This window comes from Plecotus auritus (assembly GCF_963455305.1).
Source record: "Plecotus auritus genome assembly, chromosome: 6".
Classification (NCBI taxonomy): Eukaryota; Metazoa; Chordata; class Mammalia; order Chiroptera; family Vespertilionidae; genus Plecotus; species Plecotus auritus.
In genome coordinates, this window is record NC_137773.1 from 139,606,365 (window position 1) to 139,624,665 (window position 18,301).

Here is an 18,301-nt window from a genome sequence, read left to right on the forward strand (position 1 = left end):
ATCTGCCTCCAGGACGCCCAACCGCTGCTCCCAAAACCCCTCCAGCGGGGGTCCTCCAGGCCCAGTCACCTCCCGAGGGGCGATTCCCCAACCCAACACCCTCGGCATTCCAAGGCGCATCTTGGTCCCCAGAGTCATGGGCTCTGTCACTTTACAATCTCCGGGCACCCCGCGCGCCTACAGAAACCAGGAGAGCGAGGCACTTCACCACTTTCACTTGGATCCGAAATGGCCCGTCAGTCCCAGCCATCCCATCCACTGAGGGGCAGGAGGATCCAGCTACCTGCACCGAGTCCACAGACTGCCCTGAAGTTGGCTCCCGGAGTTGCACCACCGCGGAAGGCTCCAAAGATGCGTGCACTCCCAGCCCAGGTTGGGGTGGCTGCGTTGGCGCCGTCTGACACTATACTGAGTTCTCGCACTCTGGAGCCTCCGCTGGAATCCCCTCTCCCGCAGCCTGATGTTCGCTGACGGGGACAGAGGCGAGTGAGGAGTGCCGCCAAGATTGGTGCGCGCGCGGACAGCGTCAGCCTGCAGCGTTGTCTGCTGGGGCCGCTTTTTTGCAAGCGAGTGGCCGGGGCTGCACCACCAAAGAAACCCGCCGGGGGGCGCAGAAGGCCGACAGAACCGACCCACGCAGAGCCGGGTTAACTCACTAGGTGTTGGCCTCTGAGCGGTAACCAGCAGGTTTATTTCTGTCTTAAAACTGGAGGGAAGAAACTTGTAAATAACCCAGTTGGTTTCTTCCCTTCTTGGTTCAGAAGCTGCAGACTTTCAGGCAATAGGAGGCTTGAATAACAAGTGTTTTCCAGAGTAGATGGTGATGAAGTTGCAAAAGCATTTAACTGATACTGCCCATATACCAGGCAGGTTAATTTCAGCGCTTTTTTTTTCCCTCCCAGGGCTGATGTGGTGGATTTAGCAGTGAATCCGAGTAAATCCTTGCTTTGGAATACTTTAGCTCATATTTCCATTCATGAGGAATTAGAAATGCTGTCTGTTCTAATCAGCATGGGGAAAGGTCTTTGTTTTTTAAGTTGTTTTAGGGAGAGATCTCACAGGGGTGGAGGGTTATACCTTCATTTTAAAGTGATTCTGTTCATATGGGGCCCTAAATCATTTCTGCCTCCTTGCCATGCTTCAAAATTAAAATCTTAAATAGTGCCACAGGAAGGTTAAATGTAAAGACTGCTTCTCTGGCTCCTAGCTCCTTTTCTATTCTAAAATCATTTTTTGGACTAATTTACAGTGGCAAGAACAAAGGCAAAAGAAAAAAAGTGAAGATTCAAAAGTGAACAGAGCTCTTTAAAATGTATTAAATTCGTATTTCCTCCTGACATTTCACTTCTCCTTTTAATTATGTGGATACAGCTGAGTTAGCCAAGGACCCTGTTTCCTGATTCCACAATTACAGTCAAGACTCTGGGCAGACCCTTAGGCAGCCCTGGGCCTGCGATTCTAGTGGACTGCGCCTTTTAGGATGGGCCTGGGAATTCCATTTCCTGCAGTATTGTGAAGGGGTGAGAGGCAAGAGTTGTCTTTTTCTTGCCCTTGGGATTTGTTCAGAAAAATATTGTTTAGAAAAATTCAATTGAGTCCATTTTAAAGATCATATTGGCTTTATTTAATGATTCATGAATCAAGCAGCATCCAATCTAGCAGACAGAAAGCAGCTCAGAGGACTCTTACAAAATGAAAGACTTTTTATAAGCAGAAGGGAGTGGGAACAAGGAGTTATACTAGGCAAAAAGCGGGTTAGTTATTGCAAGATTACTTTCCTGTAGGGGATGATGGGTTTATCAAGTAGGTTACCTAATTAGTGCTGATCAGAGGACTCCTGGCCGGTTTAAGATTCCATCTATGGCAGAGTCAAACTGTAATTAGGTTAAATCTCAGTTTGGCAATGTTGGATTTAGCATAAGTAACTCCACTCGAGGCCTGTTGTCCTGTTTTTTTTTTTTTAACAATATTAATAGTATCTGCCACACAAATTACATATGAAAGTTTCAGATCACTCAGATTAGGATTAAGTGACCCTGGGCCTCCATTTCTGCTTAAGTAAAATGAGGGCTGGTCAGTAGCTAATCTCTGAGATCACATCCTCTGGTTTTCTGAAGTTTTATGATCCATGCCACCTCAGAGCTTAATTCTAGGGGGTAAAACACATCAGACCCATTCCATGGCTGATGAGGAGGCGTTTCCCCTAAACACCCTGAGGGGTAAATTCTGGAAGGAAAACCCTGGGCCTGAAGAGCCCAGCCTGCCCCTCACTCTGCAGGAAGAGAACTGCCTGTAGGGCACAGCTTTCCTGGGCCACTTCTCCAGGGCTACACTCTTCCAGCCCACAGGGGAGGCCTGCCCAGTCCTATACAGAATTCTGGACACACTTAGCAGGACCATTCAGTTTCATACAATAGCTAAAATCTCATGTAGCCTTCATTGGATTGGGGGGGGGAGGGGGAAGGGCGGAAAGTGAATGGTTTTATTCCCTTTCCTCTTGTTTTATTTCTCAAGGTGTGCAAAAGCCAGGCGGGGGGGGGGGGGTGGTGGGGGTCAGGGGGTGGGGAGGTGTCCTTGTGAAGACTCCTCACAATGAATAAGGCATGCTCCCACCCCCAGTGCCTCCAGCTGGGGAGACGTTGCCCCCACCCCACATGAGCAGTGCTTTGCAAACAGGGAAGTACTGTACAACTAACTCTGTCTTATACTGACAGTCCTCACCCCAGGTCCATCCAATGAAAATTGTTCCTCATCCAATCAACCTCCATCTTATTAATCTTTCTGGATGGAGTTCAAGTGTCTTTTCAATTCTGTTAGACAAACACCGTGTGTGTGTGTGTGTGTGTGTGTGTGTGTCACTGTGCCAGGCAAGGACAGTAACTCCTTTGAACCTCACTGGTGTGATGGGAATGCTAAATCCTTACCTCCTCAGGGACACCCTCTTTCTCTGACTACCCTGCCCTCTGAGAACTTTCCACCTTCTGAGCCTCTGCTGTGTGAGTGCAGGTTTTCACAGTGCAGATTGCACTTGTAATGTGAGTGTGCTCAGTCTCCCCATTCCGTTGTAAGTGCCTAGTTTTAATCCCATATATCAAAGTCCTTTATGTATTTACATACCATCTTTCCTATCATACATACCTATCAATAAAAATATGTTGAGAAAATGGTTGCTGGACTACCCAAGAATATCCCTCAACAAATTAATCACTATGGGCAGACCTGTGCTTCCGAGAACAATATTTCTGTGGAAATCAAGATAAGGAGGAATCTTTGTGAGAAAGCATGTTACTCATGCATATGTGCCATTCTTCTAGAGAGGGTGTGATGACAGAGATAAGGCATGATGCTTCTAATTCCACAAGCATGCCCACTGACAGTGGATGTCACAGTGCAACTATTTAGAAATTGGCATAAAAAAAAAACATGTTCTCCCTTGGTACACAATGTTGGCCTAGGTTAAGACATAACTAGAGAGAAAAGCATTTCTCAGGAATGACAGACCTTAGAATAAAAACAGACTGTTCTGTTGCAGATGGAAAGGCTTATTCAGAGTCAGGATCTTTGGATTTGTGACTTCTTCTGGAGGATTAGGAACTAGAAGAGTGGAGGGTCATTTAAAAGTGGCGGGAAATCTCAAAACAAGCAGAATGGTTATAATTCTCAAGTCTATTTCACAGAGGAGGAAACAGGTTCAGAGAGGGAAGGGGGCTTGCCCACGGCCACAAAACTGGTTAGAGAAGGCCAGCATGACTGGCATGAAGCATGAGGCAAATGTAGAGAGGGTGGGAGAACCAGACCACCCCATCTGGTAGCCACGGTGGGGACTTTGCTCTCTCTCTCACACGCGCTCTCTCTTTCTCTCTCTCACTCAGGGTGCCTGGAAGATTTGGGGGTTTTAAGGAGAGCTGTCATCAGTGATAAGCATTTACATTGCGGGGGGTGGAAGGGCATAGATTGGAAGCAGGCAAATCAATTAAGAAGCTGTTGAGAATAGAGGTAGCCTGAATAGGGTGGTGCCTGGGGCCACATGGCAAGGACTTGCCCAGTGTCACAAGTAAAACCAGACCACTTGTGAAACCAGACCACACTCTCATTTGTCCATGGACCCAGCCACCCTCTGTGCCATGAAAGGCCAGAGCAGCATTAAAGAGGCTCTGGAGGTGAACGCTGGAAAGACGTTTTGGTGAAGTAGAGGGGGACTGAGGAAAGGGGATAAGAGAGTCCACTGGAATCAGGTGAGGTCAGTCTAGATCAGCCGTGGGCAAACTACAGCCCATTCGGCTGTTCTATCCGGCCCGCGGAGCCGAAAGAGCAGAGGGTTCTCTTGCTCTCCCCTCCGCTCCTTCACCAGCAGCAGTGTTAACATGGCAACATCGGGAAACACAGCCGCAGCTCCTTCTTCTGAGTGGGCGGATTTATATCCGCCCATTCAGTAGAAGGAACAACCTCTCAATCTTCCAGAGGCTCCTTGTAATGCCCGCGGACACGTCCCCAGACATCACCCTGGGAATGCGTAGACACGTTATCGTGGTGATGTAGGGAGACACGCCCCTGGAGAGCACAGTATCAGAGCATTAGCTAAAAAGGAGACCAACAACACTGTTCCCACTGAAGTTGATGTTTTAAAGACCAAAAACCTTTCAACCCAGTCTACATTGCCATCTACATCTATATCCCGGGCATAATTTGGAAGTTGCACTAAAGAAAATGTTTAATTTACTGTTTACACATTTTGTTCTTTTCTATTTGTTTTAGTTTTAAATTATTTTATTATATTTAAGTTTAATTTGAAAGGCTTTTGTACCTTTCCTTTGTTAGGCAATTTTATTTTGCCTTTGCCATCTTCAATATAAGGTATGTTATTGTGCTATGATTCCTCCATTTTTTGAAGTTTCAAATTATAATAGTGTTTACATTCTTCTTGTTAAAATGTTTGAAATGAATAAAACTATTGAAATTAAAAAAAAAAAGACCGTACCCTTTTATGTAATGATGTTTACTTTGAATTTATATTAGTTCACACAAACACTCCATCCATGCTTTTGTTCCGGCCCTCCGGTCCGGTTTAAGAACCCATTGTGGCCCTCGAGTCAAAAAGTTTGCCCACCCCTGGTCTAGATGCACATAGGACACACAACTAAAACAAAGCTCTCTCTTCTGTCAACACTCCTGCCCATTTCTATCAGCTCTCTCTAATAGGATGGAGAAGGAACCTGCGGGGAAACTTCAGTGACCTGACAGCTCTCAATACAAAGCTGTCCCAAGCCTCAGGCAGCCCCACCTCTCCTCCTCCACCAATTCCAACAGTCATTTATTGTTCTTCTTTATTTAAAAAAAGAAAAAGAAAGAAAGAAAGAAAGGAGGGAGGGAAGGAGGAAAAAAAGAGGGAAAGAGAGAAAGAGAAAGGGAAAAGATATTTCTTCCCAGAGGGGTAATCAACAGAAGTCTGCCTGGGTTGTTGACCACATGGTACTATTTCCTGTGGTCTGTTATGCACAAACATGCATTTAATACATATTTTCTAAGCACTGGGTCCGGAGTTGAACTCCACCGATCAGTGCTCCCGAGCCGGGTGAGAAAATCAAGGCAAGCGGAGGGACCAAAATCTCTGCCTGAATTCAGTTACAATTCCACCAGGAATGTACTGCCTGGTGTGGCCCGTGGGCAAGCCCCCTGCCTGCCTGGCCCCATTTTCTTTCCTTAAAATGAGACAATCTCTTTGGTCCCTCATAGCTCTCGCTTCCTATCATCATCTAAATCTGGGCAGCAAAACACACACAGTGAAGCAGTGAGTATGAAACAGACGGATGAAGCATCCTCAGTGCCAACGAGGCTCAGGCACATAGTAGGTACTCAATAAACACTAGCAGAAAGAATGAGTATGTGCTGTATGGGAAAGGCTAACATGCTCTATAGAAAGAGTGAGTCCAGCCAGAGAAATGCTATCATTTTTCATGTAGCAGACAGATGAAAAAGGAAAATGCCCCGGGGGGCTGAGGGGGCAGGGGGATCTGATGCTCTCAAACATTGCTGACTGAAGGGAATCTATTTTGGAATAGCATCCTTAAGAGAAAACTGGACAATAAGTATCAAAAGCCTGAGTCCATGGATACTTGTTGACACAGCGATTAACCCTTCTAAGTGATATAACTTAAAGAAACAATTGAGCAAAAAAGCAAAGAGGTATACAGGTGTTAATCAACCATCGTTGGTAACAGTGAAAAGGGATGAGTGGAACAAGAACAGGACTGTGCACATTCAGTGAAAAGCTATAGAAAGGTTAAAAATGATAGTGTGTATCTGAGTTAACTGACATGGAAAGGTGGCGTGTGTGTGTGTGTGTGTGTGTGTGTGTGTGTGTGTGTGTGTGTGTGAGAGAAGAAGAACAGGGGGAGGAGGATGGTAAAGGGGAGGAAACGGGGGAGGGAAAAGGAGGGGAGACTGGTCTATAAAGGATATTACAAACAAATTAGCAGTTATCTCTGGATGGCAGTGTTAGATAGGACATAGGTCTCAAGTTCTGGGCAGTTGTAAATGTTATTTCTTACTAAATGTTAAAATGCAGCACACTATTTTGCAGATTCTGCAGTAAACATGATGAGCTGACAGGAAGGGAACTGGATGGACAGGGCCAACTGCAAAGAAGAAATCAACATGTAATTGACCAAATAACGTATATAAGCAATGGCTAGGCCTCCCTTCCTGGGAGGCAGAGTTTTGGGTATGAATCTCCTTCTTTAATTTACTTACTGCAAATAAAGAAAACTACTTTCCAGCCATCATGTCTCATATTCTAATAGAGCACCCCAAGTGGCAAACCCTGGAGTTCAGTAACAGTAGGGTTATGGGTGGTTTAAGTATTTTTATTATCTGTACCTTCTGATTTTCATAGTGCATCTGGGTTATTTTTGCAATGTGTGGAGAGAATCTATTTCCAAAAGCCTCAGGACTGACCAACATATCTCCATCCTCCACTTTCTGCTCTGCCTTCACTATGGAAAGTGTTTTCTCCAACATGCTGGAGAAGTCAGGGCACTTCCTGCAAGTGTTCTCAGGCATCCTCAGCCAGCTCTGTCTTGAGTGGTGCTGGGCAGCCAAGCGGGAGACGCAGCTTTTCAGGGGTCCTGGTCCTGGAGCAGCTCGCCCCTCTGAAGGCCACGGAGAGAACAGAGCAGCTGCTTCCTTACTCCCAGCTCTTCCTCGGCTGTAGGCGGCCCATTCTCTCCACTAGTGGGCTGTTTGTGACACTTCATCAACAGTATCCTAAAGGGCCCCCTCCAACAATAGGTCCTCACAGAAAGGATGCACCGAACCTGGGCAGGACAGCCAAGGCGCCTGCATTCCTGGGGCAGACCACATGCCAGAGCTGGAACTCTCTCCAGATGAGCAACATCCCAGAGCAGACCCGGGACCCAGGATTCCAGAGCCTGAGGACTCTGAGGAACATGGACACACACCTACATTCATTTCACACAGAGGAACTTGCGGTGCAGAAAGGAAGAAAGGCTTGTTCACTGTCACCCAGTGAAAGAGGGGCTGAGCTGGGACCAGGACACCAGACTTGGTACTGATTAAACTCCCCACTGTCCGAGCTGTCTCTCCAATACAAATGCCCAGTCCTTAGCAGAATCTTCTTAATCCCACCCACAGCCAGTTCTGAGACCCCAGTCCATCCTGTCAGCCTCCTCTTCACCCACACCACTCAGCTACCTGTACCAGGTATGGCTGCCCAGCCGGCTCTCCGGACACTCCTGTACATCCCACCTCCACGCCCTTGTTCAGCCCATTCCCCCCTGGAAGTGCCCACTGTGTCCCTCTAACTGTTAAATCCCATACCTTATCCACTTTACAGATAGAGAAATGGAGCTCACAACAGGGGGGATTTGCCCCACTAACAATGCCCCCCTAATTGGTGTCATATCAGATGTCTGACTTACACCTAGTCTGTTACCTTTTTCCCTGAGAACTGTGTGTCCTGGACTTTGGACTAGGGTCTCAGAGAGTGGGTATCCCCTTCCCTCCAAAATCGATGATCCTGAAGCCCAGCTCCCCGAAGGTCTCCATCTTCCTGCCTCCGGGAAACCCTGACAATTCAAGCATGGCAAGAGGAGGATTCAACGCAAGGGCTCATGCAGACACTCCTTGCATAGAAGTATCTGGAGTGCCTGGAATTAGCATGGCATGGAGGAGCCAGGCAAGCCTGGATTTAAACCTTGATGCTGTCGGGTACTGACGGTGTTACCTTGAGAGACACTGCCAGCCTCTCTGTGCCTAGTGTGCTAACAAGAAAGCATGACGATAATGTCCACATGCTCCAGTTACCATGGCTGCAAAATAACTTGTCCTAAATGTAGTGTTTTAAAACAACAACATTTTGCTCATGAAATAATGGTTTGAGAAGGGATTGGCAGGGACAGCTCGCCTCTGCTCCATCACCATCAACTGAAGGAACTCGAAGGCTGGGAGTTGGAATCACGCTGGGCTTGTGGAGGATTGATTGATCTCTCACAGAGGCAGTGGGTTCTGGCTGGGACCCAAGCTGGGGCTGTGGGTCAGAGCACCGATGTGTGGATCCCTATGCTGCCTCACTCAGGCAAGCATTTTGAGACACACACACACACACACACACACACACACACACACACACAGAGAGAGAGAGAGAGAGAGAGAGAGAATCAAACAGATAGAGACTGAGATGGAGAAAGACGGAGGAAAACAGACACACAGGCAGAGACTGAGGAAAAGGCCATTTTCTCCTGGAGCTTAGCCTCAGGAGTCAGACTGCATCCCTCCACCACCACCTTCTAGTCCACAAGGCCCCAGGTTCAGGAGGAGTAGAGAAGACTGCTCTTGCAGGGAGTGGCGAGGCGCTGGGAGTGTGTGAGACCAAAGGCATTGCTGTGCCATTTTGGGAAATCCACAATCACTCCATGCCACTGAATTGTTCAGGAAGCTTCAACAAAATAAGAGCTGAATGAGTTGGTGCCTGGTACATGGTCGCTATCACTAAGCAGTAGCTGTTAGGTGGCTGCCGCCTTACGAGAATGCCCAGAGTCTGGGGACAACAGGTTAGGAACCAATGGTCAGGCTCAGTGGTCAGAAGATCAAGCTGGAATTGGTCCTCTGTACCCAAAGCCACAAAGCCACTTCATAGTCACCCAAATTTTATTGAACCAGGTGCCCCTGACAAGAGCACTGGAAGACCATGTCAGTGAGTTTTCCATGTGCCCCCACCCCACATACCCATCACACACATCACACCCCAACTTCATTGCCCAATATCCCAGGTTAGGAGCCCACAGTGTTAGTTCTAAAGAAACCACACAGTCCTAAATGAGATGCAAAGTACTGAGCAAATGAGACCTTAGAAATGAGAACAGAAGCCTCTGCAAGCTGCACAGCTTCCAGAGAAGGTCTGATGCCTTCCAGGCCAGCAAAGACAGTCCGATGCCTTCCGGCTGAACCAAACTGTTTTTCCAATACTCTGCACTCTAGTCACCGCCCACCCCCACCGCCTGGCCAAGTTCATATCCCAGCAAACCACCACATCCACCTCACTCCATCAGGACCTCTTGTACCTCTCCTTCTCTGCATTTTCCACAAGTGTGATCTCCCCTAAGTTTGTGTGGGTTTTGACTAATGCCTGTCCCCCGGGGCAGAAGCGGGTCTGGTTGCATTCACTGCTATATCCCTGTCTAGCACATTGCATGCACACTGGTCCCTCGTTGAAAGAGTTGGCTAATGAAGCAATGCCTGCCACATACACCGAAATCCAAGGACTGACAGTGTGCCAGGCAAGTCCTAAGGGGAAAGGGGATGTCTCCTCAAGTATAACAAGATGACAAGGATCCCTTCCTTGAACAGATGTGAGGCTTGAGATGGCATAAAAAGCGCCTGGCACAAGACAGATGTTCAGTGTCTCTTAAAGGTCGGTGGAGGGACACTGTAAGGCCCAGGAGCCCTACTCTCTTTCACATCCCTTGCCCCCCTTTAGAACTAACACTATGGGATCCTAACCTGGGAGATTGGGCAATGAGGTTGGGGTGTGATGGGTATGTGGGGTGGGGGCACATGGAAAACTCACTGACATGGTCTTCCAGTGCTCTTGTCAGGGGCCCCTGGCTCAATCAAATTTGGGTGACTATGAAGTGGCTTTGAGGCTTTGGGTATAGAGGACCAATTCAAGGAAGAATTTCTTAGATTCACTTATTTCTACTGATAGGTTAGAGATTTCATGTTTTCACTTCCTGAGGGACATGTACCTAAAGAGGGACTTAAGGTACTAACTTGGGTTGCAAAATACCCCTTTGCCAGGCATAGTTTGGTGGGTGGGGGAGGCCTGGCTCAAATCCAGCTAGCGCCAGTTTCAAACTCAGGTCACATTCTTCTACCCCAGGTTGCCTTTGGGGAGAATGTTTCACCTAAATTAACTAACTTTAGCCTAAATTAGGTTTAGCCTAAACTCTAATTCTAATCTAACTAACATTCAGTATGGAGAGCCGCAGGGTAGATACCCACCCTACCCATACACACAGAGCTTCCCCAGGCTTTATCCAGCTTTCTTGCTCCTGAAGCTTCCTGAAGTTCAGGCTCAACGAAAAGATCATTAAGTGGCCTGGTCAACCAAAACAGAAGGGGAGCCATCACTCCCTGACAGACCACCCAGCAGGCACAGAAGTAGCATGAGGGTTGCTGTCTCGTCCAACCTTACCTTTGGTTTGTCCTCCCAGGTGGGTTTGCGGCACCCAGGGTCCTGTCTGGCATTATGAGGTCACCACTAACAGACGCCCAGGGTATCCAGAGAGGGAATGGCCACCACTGGCATCCACATGAGGCTGTAGACAGGGAGGACTAAACCTGGAAACAAAGCCTGGCTCCTCTGAACCTGCAAAATTCGGAGTCTGCAGGGAGCCAAATATGCTTTATAAAGAAGGCCAAATCAGAACCACCTCCAGTATTTGCCCTGCTTTTGTTCCTCAGAGCACATTCCATGGTCTATTAGCTTGTTAGAGCTTCAAAACAACCCCACGAGGTCCACAGGCAAGAATCATTATCCCCATTCCTCCAACACAGAGGGGTTTAATAAAACACAACCTCGGCTACAGGAGATGAATAGCCTAGTGAGAACTCTCGGGGATATGAACTCCAAGCACATCTACGCAACACATGTTAATAAAGCACAACTCCCACTATGCCACAGGCACTGCTTCAGGCCCTAGAGATTCAGCTTTGAGTAGGATAGAGCAGTGGTCGGCAAACCGCGGCTCGCGAGCCACATGCAGCTCTTTGGCCCCTTGAGTGTGGCTCTTCCACAAAATACCATGGCCTGGGCAAGTCTATTTTGAAGAAGTGGCGTTAGAAGAAGTTTAAGTTTAAAAAATTTGGCTCTCAAAAGAAATTTCAATTGTTGTACTGTTGATATTTGGCTCTGTTGACTAATGAGTTTGCCGACCACTGGGATAGAGTCCCTGCCCTCATGGAGCTGACATTGTAGTGGGGGAGACAGAGCAGACACAAATACATACTTAGAGCATTAATATAATAGCAGGAGGTGTAAGTACCCTAAAGAAAACAAATCAAGGTAAGGAGGCTTGGGCTACTATTTAAGAAGAGATGGTCAGGGAAGGCCAATCTCAGGAGGTAACATTGAGCAAGGACTTGACTGAAGAAGGATCAAGCTACAGAAAGATCTGGGAGAACACTTTTGGTAGAGATAGCTGCAAATGCAAAGGCCCAGAGGCAGCAGCAAACTGGCATAATATGAAGGACAATGTGCCAGAGTAGAGTGAACTGAGGGGAGAGTGGTAAGAAATGAGGTCATGAAGGTCAACAAGGGCCAGATCTTATAGAGACTCACAGGCCAGGGAAAGAGTTTGGGTTTCTCTCTAAATGTAACAAAAATGATTGAAAGTTTAAACACAGTAATGATATAATCCAATAGATACAGATACAGATACATAATTTTTAAAAATTTAAACAACACAAATTTATTTTCTCACAATTCTGTATACTATATATCCAAGAATAAGGTGTTGGGTAGAGTTAGTTTTATTTCTTCTTTCAGTTTTATTGAGACTTAATTAATATACAGCACTTAATTAATATACAGTATAGATTTAAGGTATACAGCATAATGACTTCATTTGCATATATTGTGAAATCATTACCACAGTAAATTTGGTTAATATCCATCATCTCATGTGGATAGAAGGAAGGAAAAAAGGAAGAAAGGAAGGAAGGAAGGAAGGGGAGAGGGAGGGAGGGAGGGAGGAAATTTTTCTTGTGATGATAACTTTTAGGATTTACTCTTAGCAACTTTCAAATACAACATACAGTAGTGTTAATTATAGTCATTATGGGGAGAAACCAAGATGGCGGCATAGGTAAACACCTAAACTGCTGCCTCGCACAACCATTTCAAAACTACACCTAAAAGACAAAATGGACATCATCCAGAACCACAGGAAGGCTGGCTGAGTGGAAATTCTACAACTAGAAGGAAAGAGAAAAGCACACTGAGACTCAGAGGAGCTGCAGGAGGCAGAGGTACTGAGACGCGTGTGTGGGCGCCGAGAGGACTAGCAACTGAGTGCGCGTCTGGCTTTCTCAAGTGGGAGGGAGACAAAAGCTCCCGACTGCGCTGAACTCCAATTCCGGGCGAGACTCTGGGGACCCAGACTCATACGGGGTGAAACTGGACTGTCAGGAAAGAGAAAAAGATACTGAGACTCAGAGGAACTGCGTAAGGCAGAGGTACCGAGGCGCGCGCGGAGAGGGCGGGCAACTGAGTACACGGCTGGCTTTCTCATGCGGGAGGGAGACAAAAGCTCCCGACTGCTCTGAACTCCAGTTCCGGGTGAGACACTGGGGACCCAGACTCATTCGAGAAGAAACTGGACTGTCTGGTAGCGGGTAGAACTCGAGGGCAGCTTTCTCTCAGAGGTGCTTGCTGCAATTACCACGGGACACTGAGACACAGGGGCCTATTAGGGCAGGACTGACGGGAAACCAAGGCTGTCTGCTCCGCCCTGAGACTCCGCCCCATCCAAGCTGAGCAGAGGCTTTTGCAAGTCTTGTCTCATAAGGGTGTCTCCAGCACAGAAGTTCTCCCAGCATAGACACAGCTGATCCTCATAGCCAATTGGCCCTGGAGGTCAATTCCTCCCAGTGATATCAATAACAATCAAGGCTTAACTACAACAAGACTGTGCACACAGCCCACAAAGGGGTGCACCAAGAGTGTCCACCTCAGGTAACTGGGGAGGCTGAGCCACTGGGCCCTATAGGACACCTAGCACACAAAGCCACTCTATCAACTCAGGGAAGCAGCCAAAATGCGGAGACAAAGAAACAGATCACAAATAAAAGAAATGGAGGAAAGCAAATGACTGGATATAGAGTTCCAAACCACAGTTATAAGGTTTTTCAAAAATTTCCTAGAAAAAGCCGATAAATTTAGCGAGACCCTCGGGGATATGAAAAAGAACCAACTAGAAATTAAGCACACACTGACTTAAATAAAAAATATTATACAGAGATCTAACAGCAAACTAGAGGATCGCAAGAATCAAGTCAAAGATTTGAAATACAAAGAAGCAAAAAACACTCAACTGGAAAAGAAAAAAGAAAAAAGAATCCAAAAATATGAAGATAGTGTAAGGAGCCTCTGGGACAACTTCAAGCATACCAACAACCAAATTATGGGGGAGCCAGAAGAAGAGAGAGAGCAAGATATTGAAAACCTTTTTGAAGAAATAATGACAGAAAACTTACCCCACATGGTGAAAGAAATAGACTTATAAGTCCAGGAAGCGCACAGAAACCCAAACAAAAGGAATCCAAAGAGGACCACACCAAGACACATCATAATTAAAATGCTAAGAGCAAAGGACAAAGAGAGAATATTAAAAGCAGCAAGAGAAAAACAGTTAGTTACCTACAAGGGAGCACCCATACGACTGTCAGCTGATTTCTCAACAGAAACTATGCAGGCCAGATGGCAGTGGCAAGAAATATTCAAAGTGATGAATAGCAAGAACCTACAACCAAGATTACTCTACCCAGCAAAGCTATCATTCAGAATTGAAGGGCAGATAAAGAGTTTCACAGATAAGAAAAAGCTAAAGGAGTTCATCACCGCCAAACCAGTATTATATGGAATGCTGAAAGGTATTCTTTTTTTTTTAAATATATTTTATTGATTATTTACAGAGAGGAAGGGAGAGGGATAGAAAGTTAGAAACATCAATAATGAGAGAAACGTCAATCAGCTGCCTACTGCACACCCCCCACTGGGGATGTGCCCGCAACCAAGGTACATGCCCTTGACTGGAATCGAACCTGGGACCCTTCAGTCCGCAGGCTGACGCTCTATCCACTGAGCCAAACTGGTTAGGGCACTGAAAGGTATTCTTTAAGAAGAGGAAGAAAAAGAAAAAGGTAAAGATAAAAATTATGAACAACAAATACATATCTATCAACAAGTGAATCTAAAAATCAGGTGAATAAAAAAATCTGATGACCAGAATAAACTGGTGAATATAATAGAATCAGGGGCATAGAAAGGGAGTGGACTGACAATTCTCGGGGGGAAAGGGCTGTGGGGGTGCGGGAAGAGACTGGACAAAAATCGTACACCTATGGATGAGGACAGTGGGAGGGGGGGTAAGGGCAGAGGGTGGGGTGGGAACCGGGTGGAGAGGAGCTATGGGGGAAAAAAGAGGAACAATTGTAATAATCTGAACAATAAAGATTTATTAAATTAAAAAAATTATAGTCATTATGCTGTACATTACATCCCAGCATTTATCTTATAATTGGAAGTTTGTACCTTTTGATCACTCTCGTTTAATCCCCTGAGCCCCCACCCCCTGCCCCTGGTAACCATAAATCTGTTCTCTTTTTCTATGAAATTAGTTTGTTTTAGATCCCACATATGAGTGAGATCACAGAGTATTTGTCTTTCTCTGACTTATTTCACTTAGCATAACGCACTCAAGGTCCATCCATGTTGTTGCAAATGGCAAGATTTACTTCCTTTAAATGGTTGAATAGCATTCCATCTTATATACTAAAAGCCTAATATGCTGTGTTCGGTCATCCATTCAATCAATCAAAGCATAATATGCTAATGATATGCTAAGGCCACTCAACTACTCGCTATGACATGCACTGACCACCAGGGGGCAGACAGTCAACCAGTTGACCAGTTGCTATGACATGCACTAACCATCAGGGGGCAGACACTCCGACCAGTAGGTTAGCTTGCTGCTGGGGTCTGGCCCATCGGGACTGAGCGAGATGGGCCAGACATGCCCTGAAACCCTCCCAAAGTCCCTCCCCGGCTGGCCAACCTTCCACATCCCTCCCCGGCCCCAATAGTGCACTGGTGGGGTCCCTCAGCTTGGCCTGCACCCTCTTGCAATCCAGGACCTCTTGGGGGATGTTGGAGAGCTGGTTTCGGCCCAATCCCGCAGGCCAGGCCAAGGGACCTCACTGGTGCACGAATTCATGCACCAGGCCTCTAGTTATATATATTGAGAGACAGACAGAGAGAGAGAGAGAGAGAGAGAGAGAGAGAGAGAGAGAAAGAGAGAAAGAGAGAAAGAGAGGGAGAGAGGTATATATATCCATTCATCTGTTGATAGACCCAACAGGTATTTTTAAAAGTTCACTATGCTACATGGACAAATGACCACAGGACAGTATATGGGCTGGCTACTACTACATAACAAGCAGCCTCAAGACCTCAATGGCACCCTGGTGGGGTGGCTCAGTTGGTTGGAGGACTGTCCCATACACCAAAAGCTTGTAGGTTCAATTCCCAATCAGGGCACATACCTAGATGGTTTGATCCCCAGTCAGGGGGTGTATAGGAGGCAACCAATCAATGTTCTCTCTCACACTGACGTTTCTCTCCCCAACCCCCATATCTCTCTCTAAAATCAACAAACATATCCATGGGTGAGGATTTTTTAAAATGATTTTGTTTTTAAAGAGAGAGGAAGGGAGAGAGATAGAAACATCAATGAGATGCTCGGCCACCATTTGCAGGCCCCCTAGTGGGGGTCAAGCCCACAACCTGGACATGTGCCCTCACCAGGAATTGAATCGGGGACATCTTGGTTCATAGGTCAATGCTCAACAAACTGAGCCATACTAGCCAGGGCAATGGCTTCTTCTTTATCCTTAATTATTGGACTTCTGTTCAGCTATATTTCACGTGTCTGCATGGCGGTTGTCCTGTAATTTTGATGTGGTTGTGGGAGGTTCAGAGTACCGCATTTACCTATGCCATCATCTTGCCCAGAACTCCAAAACTTTCTTATTGAAACCACTGCATCCCATAAGTTTTGGTACGCCATATCTTCATTTTCATTCATTTCAAAGTATTTTCTAGTGGGTTATCTGAGAGTGTCATTTACTTTTCACATATTTGTGAATTTTCCAAATTTCCTTTTTATTCATCTCTGAACTCATTCTATTGTGGCCAGAGAACATACTCTATTATTTCCACCCTCTTAAATTTTTTAAATTTTTAATCCTCACCAGAGGATATTATTTCCATTGACAGAGTAGAAAGGAGGAAGGAGAGGAGAGAGAGAAAGAGAGAGAGAAACATTGACTAATTGCCTCCTGCACGCACCTCAACCAGGGACAGGGATTGAACACGAAACCAAGGTACGTGCCCTTGACCAAGAATCAAACTCGAGATCCTTTGGTCTGTGGGCTGATGCTCACTGAGCAAAACAGACCAGGGCTCCTCCACCCTTTTAAATTTATTAAGACTTATTTTATAGCCTACCATAGTTTATTCTGGGGAATGTGCCATGTATAGAATGTATATTTTGCTGCTGTTGGGCAGAATATTCTATGGGTATCTGTTAGGTCTTGTTTGTTTATAATGTTACTCAAGTCTTCTATTTCTTTGTTGATCTTCTGCCTAGTTTTTTATCCATTATTGAAACTAGGCTACTGAAATCATCGACTATTTTTGTTGAATTGTCTATTTCTCCCTTCAATTCTGTCAGTTTTTACTTCATGTATTTTGGGGCTCTGTTATTCGGTACACATGTTTGTAATATTTATATTTTCCTGATGGATTTCTTTCATCATTGTAGACTATCCCTATTTATCTCTAGTAACTTGTGTCTTAAAATCTATTTGTCTGATATCAGTATAACCACAGCAGGGTTTGTTTTTTTTTTATTTGTGTGTGTTTTTTTAATCCTCACCTGAGGATACTTTCTCATTGATTTTTAGAGAGAGTGAAAGAGAAAGGGAAAGACAGAGAGAAATATTGATATGAGAGAAACATATCAATTGGTTGTTTCCTGCACACACCCCAGGCTGTCCAGCTTTCTTATAGTTGCTGTTGGCATGATGAATATTATGCATTTTTTATATCATTTTACTTTCAACTTATTTTTATCTTTGAATCTACAGTATGTCTCCTGTAATCAGTATATAGTTGGTCTTACTTTTCTTATATAGTCTGCCACTGCTTTTTAAAAAATTAGTGTATAGAGTTTAGGATCCAAGATGGCGGCGTAGGTAAACACCTAAACTGCTGCCTCGCACAACAATTTCAAAACTACAACTAAAAGACAAAACGTCTATCACCCAGAACCACGGGAATGCTGGCTGAGTGGAAGTTCTACAACTAGAAGGAAAGAGCAAACAGCATTGAGGGGTGCACAAGCGCTGAAAAGCTGAGGTACGGAGACGCGCGAATCGGGCTGGCGATGGGCATCTGGGAGCGCTGCTGTTTTCAACCCGAAGGGAGATAAGCTCCCGATTACTCCAAACTCCAGTTTCTGGGGAGACGCGGGGGACCCAAACTCCTACGGGGAGAAGCTGGACTGTCTGCCGTGGGTTCGGAAAGTGAGGGAGGCTTGCTTGCAGGGCTGCGCGCAGGAATAATTGTTTATTGTGCTGGGGCGCGGGACGCGGGGACATGGTCGGAGACGCAGAGCCAGCTTACTGGCAGCCATCGCTGTTTGCCACACCCTAGCCTGGTCACGCCCTGAGACCCCGCCCTGCACAATCTACAAACCCACCCAAGCTCCAAGCAGCGGCTTTAGCATATGAATGGCCTGCCCTATCGCAGCTTAACCTAGCAAACTTGCAGCCCGGGTCAGACAGCTCCAAAACCTCCAAACCCCAAGCAAAGAGGAGAAAACTGTAGTTCTCGCTGTAGCTCCTGCTGGGTGGCCTCAGACAGTAGCTAACCTGCACCCCATTGGGGATCCAGAAGCCAGTGTACCTAGTGGTCAGTGTGAGACACCAGATTTAACTCCTC